The sequence below is a fragment of the Nothobranchius furzeri genome, chromosome 7, assembly GCF_043380555.1.
Source record: "Nothobranchius furzeri strain GRZ-AD chromosome 7, NfurGRZ-RIMD1, whole genome shotgun sequence".
Lineage (NCBI taxonomy): Eukaryota > Metazoa > Chordata > Actinopteri > Cyprinodontiformes > Nothobranchiidae > Nothobranchius > Nothobranchius furzeri.
In genome coordinates, this window is record NC_091747.1 from 26,409,992 (window position 1) to 26,415,991 (window position 6,000).

The following is a 6,000-nucleotide window of genomic DNA, read 5'->3' on the forward strand; positions in this document are numbered from 1 at the left end:
CTCATTGCTTTTTGCTGTAATGTGGTAATGTAAGGCATTACAGGGAAAGAAAACAGTAATATTTATTCAGTACAATTTTCAGTAACACGGTAATTACAATGCACTTTCAAACCCAGAATCAAGATGTGGGTTTCCTAAATATTAAAATTGTGGAAAGCCCAAAATAAAGATCCAGTATCCACATATATGACGTCATTTATGGACTCCGCTTTGTGGGCATTCTATGAGCAGAGAGGATGCAGTGGTAACGGCTCAAATACTCCAGCTGCGTCCTGCGCGCGGCCGCTGCAACATTCACAAAATCGCTCCACCAAAACAAAATAATTCACTTGCGATCGTTCATATCAGCCCATATTCTCTGGTACTTTCTGTACTTTTCTGACGTGCTTTGCCTCAGCTGAGTTCATAATCTGTGCCCTCACCCGTTGATTTCAACTCATCGCTGATGGAAGGCAGCGCATATTAAGCTTTTTTTTTTTTTTGCATGCGGTAGATCCCTTTGGCTGATTAGTTAGAAAGTAGGAAATCTAGGAAACAGTTTTTCCGGAAGACGGAAAAAACATGCAGCATGCAGGAAGGTTAGAGAGAGAAAGGGCTGGAAATTATTCAAATAAAATCAAGAAAAAAAGTAGGTAGATTTATCCCCAATACACATTTTTACCAGTGAAAAGCAATAATATATAAGCATTTAATATTTACACTAGTGATAGAATCAGATCACCCCAGAAGTCAGTCCCACATCCAGGGCCGTATCAAGGCCTTTGGGGACCAAGGCAAATATAGGCTTGGAGCCCCCACCACCTCACTCCCAGCTCAGATGGCCCTATAAGATGGCAGCATGCTGAGAGTACAGTTTGTTGTTGCTTTTATTTAATAAACAATCATTTTAAAGCACTTTTATTATATTTGACTGTTTTTAACAGCAATCCTAGCTCAGACACCACATCACCTTCCACATATATGTCATGAGCTCACTGAGCGTCACATTACCAGATTCATACTGAAGTTGTTTTGTTGAAAGTAACTTAAAGTAATGCAAAAGTAGTGAAATGCCTTACTTTTTAAAATCAGTAATATTGTAATGTAATCAATTACATTAAAATGAGGGTAACACGTAATAAATAATGCATTACAGTTTTGAAGTAACTTGCCCAACACCCCTGTGTATTATACCTCCCGTCTTGCATGTGTCCCTGGTTGGATCATTGTTGTGTGTTGTTGCTCCTGCTGTATCCTCTGCCATTAAATCCATTTTATGTTATCCAAGCCTGCATTCCTGCCTCCTGGTCAGCTCCACCACACATGGTCCGCCGCCACCCACACCGCAACATGACAGGGTTAGCTTGCTCTTGTATTGCTGTGTGTTGTTTTCTCTTTCTGCAGGTCTAGAAGCAGACCCCTGTTCATCATTGGTTGTTTATTTTTGTGAAACTTCATTCTAGAAAACCAAACATCTCTTCTCCAAGCAGTGAAGAGCCGTCTTTAGCACACTCAAAGGCGTATGACAGGTCTCACCCCTACTTCACACTGAAAGCATCAGCAAAGCGGAACGGCTTACTTGCAACTTTCACCGCCGTCCAGCACACACCGGGACATTCTCAGCCACAAAGCAGCTTCTCTGCCATCCTCCTTGCTTAGCTCGAGAAGTCACAAAAATCCTTCCAGGCAGTTTGATGTCATATATGATGTGTTTCCTCAACACTGCAAGGTGACGCAGTTGTTAGCACTGTTGCCTCGCAGCACAAGGTTGCAGGTTCGAAACTCGGCTGCGGCCTTTCTGCGTGGAGTTGCGTGTTCTCCCCATGCATGCGTGGGTTTCCTCCAGGTACTCCAGTTTCCCCCACAGATCAAAACATGCCCTAAATTGTAAGTCGCTTTGGATAAAAGCATCTGCCAAATAACTAAACATAAACATAAACACTGCCAGGATTAAGGTTATGAAAAGCTCAGACACTGGTACTATTCCAGGATTAGTGGTTTTTTGTTCAACTTTGTGGTCTCACTGGTTACAGATAATTGTGTTTACAGCTGTAGCGAAAAGTCTGTGCCCTTTGTCAAAGTCCCTTTTCTAACTTATGTACCAACATTAAAGGCCCCATATCATGCTATGTTTAACCTTTGAGAACAAAAGGAGGCACTGAATATGATAAAACATTATCGTTGGCACTCTTCAGATGTCAATTGTCTTAAATACGAGTTCATCTTGTCAGCCTGAATTTATAACTGGAAATGAAAGTGTCTGGGCATGGGTGGGGACTTATTTCAACCAGACTTCCTGTTAGAAAAATACCCGGGAAAGGCATTTGCTGGAGGACCTGGAGGAGAGCGGTGCTGAGGCAACGATTGACAGCACCCCTCCAACCCCCCCACGTGCGCTCACAGAGATTCTCAGTTATAAAGAAAAGTCGTTAACAAGTGCAAGTGCGCGAGCACTCACAAACAACAGATTCACCGCTCAGAAGAAGAGCAGACACAGAAACTGAATGCAGGAAGGAGGATGTCCTTATCACCATCATTAGAAAAAAGGGGATGAGGACATTTCTCTTAAAGACCAAGTCACACCAAAATCACCATTTTTTTTTTTGCTGATAACTTAAATGAATAACTGTATTATATTTTTGTAGACATGTGTAGTTATTTTTGTATTTTGGTGCATTTCTTTAAAAACTTAAAATTCAGCCGAAAACCTTCAGTCCAGCGCCCTCTTCAGCTCAAAGTTATTCTACGCAAATTTACAACAGCAGTTTGAAATCTGTCTGACCAATGGGTGAAAGGTCCCAAGAAACGTAACCAGGTCCCATGTGTAAGGAGTCAGACCTCTGTGGCTATAGGTTATAAAGGCATCGTGGTCTCAGCCAGGCTTGTAGCAGTGGACTCGGATTAGCCGCAAGTGAGTGTTTATGCGGTAGCTTAGCTGTAGTTAGCGTTAGCATTGAGTCAGGGTCCCAGCAAAGCTTCTAGTATTATGATCATTTTGTTCCAGTTGCTTGGCTGTTAGATTTTGTAGTTTAGTATTTTTTACATGTGACTCTTTCACCAACTTGATGGAGTTTGAACCGGGTTATGCTGGTTTGGAGAGCGTTTCATAAATTAGTCCAAGCCATTCCAGTAATTAGTCAGATCCCGCCGACTGCCGCTTCCCTAGCCTGGCAAGACAGACTAAATAAATGTATTATTTAGTCTGGCAACGCTCGACGGCTCTCGGTTGTGGGGCGAGTTCTACCGTTGTCTTTCAAATGATCTCCACATGCTACTGGACAATTCCATTCAACTCCATTTATTTGATAAAGCACATTTAAAAACAGCATGTGAGCTGACCAAAGTGCTGTACAGGGGTAAAAACATATAAGGTTAAACGAATAATATAAAAGAATAAAACAGCTAGAGCATAGCACAAAGAACCGAACAAGAGAAGTCAATAAAATCGGTAAAAGAACAGTGTAAATAAACCTAGATAAAATAGCTAGGCAGTAAAGGAAAGGGAATAAAAGTAAGTCTTTAAGTGAGACTTAAAAACCCCAATGGAGGAGGAGAGTCTGATATTCAGCGGGAGATCATTCCAGAGTTTCGGAGCGCAGACAGAAAAAGCTCGTTCACCACGGGTTTTGCAGCGTAGATGGGGAATCTGTAGTAGGTGTAGGCCACCTGAACGGAGAGTCCTGCTCGGCACATAAGGAGTGAGTAACTCGGATATGTAAGGTGGTGCTATGCCAGTAAAAACAAACAATAAAATTTTAACACGTATACGGTAGTGCACAGGAAGCCAGTGAAGTCTTGCTAAAGTTGGAGTGATGTGCAGCCGACGGCCAGAATTGGTCAGACATCTTGCTGATGCATTTTGTATCAGCTGAAGGCGAGATAATGCGGCTTTTCAAATGCCAAACAGAATTGCATTGGAGTAATCCAACCTTGAGGTGATGAAGGCGTGAATGGTTGTCTCGAGGTGGCGCCGATTCAGAATGGGTTTTAGTTTGGAAAGACGTCTCAGCTGATAAAAACATGATTTAACCATTTGATTAATGTGAGGGTCCATTTTTAGAGCCACATCCATTTTAATTCCAAGATTAACAATTGTTTGACTAATTTTAAAAGGAAGAGCAGAAAAATCAGGAGCGGAGGAAGACGAGCCATTAGGAGTAGCAGGAGAGAGCTGCAGATCCAAAGTGGAGGCGGAAAGGTGTCCAGCAAAAGCGCGCAGGTTTGCGTGGTTGACTCCGCGTCTCCACAGACGTGGGTAAAAGGGGCGGGGCGCTGGAGCTGCCTCCTCTGTACAGACAAACCAAGGCACAGATGGAGAATCAGCAAGGGGAGAATGGAGCATGGCAGCCGGCAAGGTCTGGATAGACCACCGGGAAATCGCCATGGCAACTCGAGCCTGGACACAGCAGCCCCCTGCGCTTACCACGGCGTCTTTTCCGAAGCCAGGATGGGCGTGGCAGCCTCCACAGGTAAGCAGGAATACCTGATAGCAGTGAATGAAACAGTTTCTGATGTTCAGTGGCTTTGGTTACTGCATAATCCACAGGTAAAGGAAGTTTTAAAAGGGTGAGTCCGTCATACACCAGGGTGGAGTTGACACCATTCACTAGAATACTAGAAAACAGGGAAAACAGGAGAAGTAGAGAGAGCAGACGGCAGGCCGAGCACCGTGGCGCCATTTTGAATCTTGAGGTCTTCTTGATAAATGATCTAATCTCCTCAGTGAATGTGACATACTCACCACAACAGCTATCGGTAAATGAGGCGGTCCGCAGTTGAAGGAGAAAACATCATTTTTCTAAAAAGAAAAGCACTTAAATAAATCTATCTGGTGCTGATTCTAATGGAGCCCAAGTTCTAATAGTCCAAAATGGATGTAAAAGCCGTTTCAAACGAGCTGTCGCCAACTTGTTTCACTCTGTTGCATCATCCCACCCACCAGGCATATAGAGTGCCCTGATTGGCCCACAAAGCGGATAAAGTATTTATGGACATGAACAAAAACAGGAAATATATCAATTGAGATTTATTTAATTAATATAACAACTAACTGTTTGGGGGGAAAGAGTCATTGAAAGGCACATTCTTCTGGAAGCTCCTGATCCTGACGACACCAGCAGAGGAGACCAGCTGCAGACACCAGAGGATCGCCAAGAGAACAGCTGGTATTAGTAAATAGTGAAATCAGGGCAGTTTTAGTGGGCTGTTTGTGATTGTGTAACATAAATGAACACATTACAGAATAACTTTCTCTGCAGCAGATAGTAACTTTAGCCCACCGTAGGTGGCTGTGTCCCAGCTGCTACCTACAGGCTTCAGTGCTTTTCCTGCTTTAACAGGTTAGATTAGCTGTTGAGCAGCTCAGCTATTTGCTGCTGATTAAAACCAGGTGAAGCAGATAAACCTCTAAAACTTGACTGATAACAGTTCTCTAGGGCCGTGGAGCCAAACCCTGCAGCTAATCTAATGCTATGGCTAACAGCTACCTACCACTCAGAGCTAGTTCTGTTGGGTCGGCTCCGGTAGTTTCAGGCAACTCACAAGCTCAAAACAATAAGGCTCAGGTCTGCTTGTCTCCTTCAGATAAACTTGGTCCCTTTCTGCTCATCGTCGGATTAAGGTGGGGGAGAAAGATCTCCACTTCTAATAACTGCTCAGAGTGAAGGGAGCTAGCATCATCTCGTTACCCATCCGTCTTCGTCACTGCCGCGGCTCCGCCCTCTCGGCTCTCCAGGCAACGCCTACTAATGTTGCAGTTTTCAAAATTGATATGTGGGTGGAGAAGGACTCTGAGGCAGGGCTGACGACCCCTTTAAGGAGGCGAGCGGCTCCGAGCGCTAACATGTCGGGTGAGTGGTTGAGCCAGGTGGAGGTGTGGTGAGACTCAGCAGGAGTCCAGCGCAGCCACGTAGTACTGCATCAGCGGTGCTATCAGCTGTGGCTGGTTCTACATGGATGTGGATCAGAGTTTTAACCTGCAGCTGGAGACAGAAATATTACATTTAAAGTGAGCTGCACTAA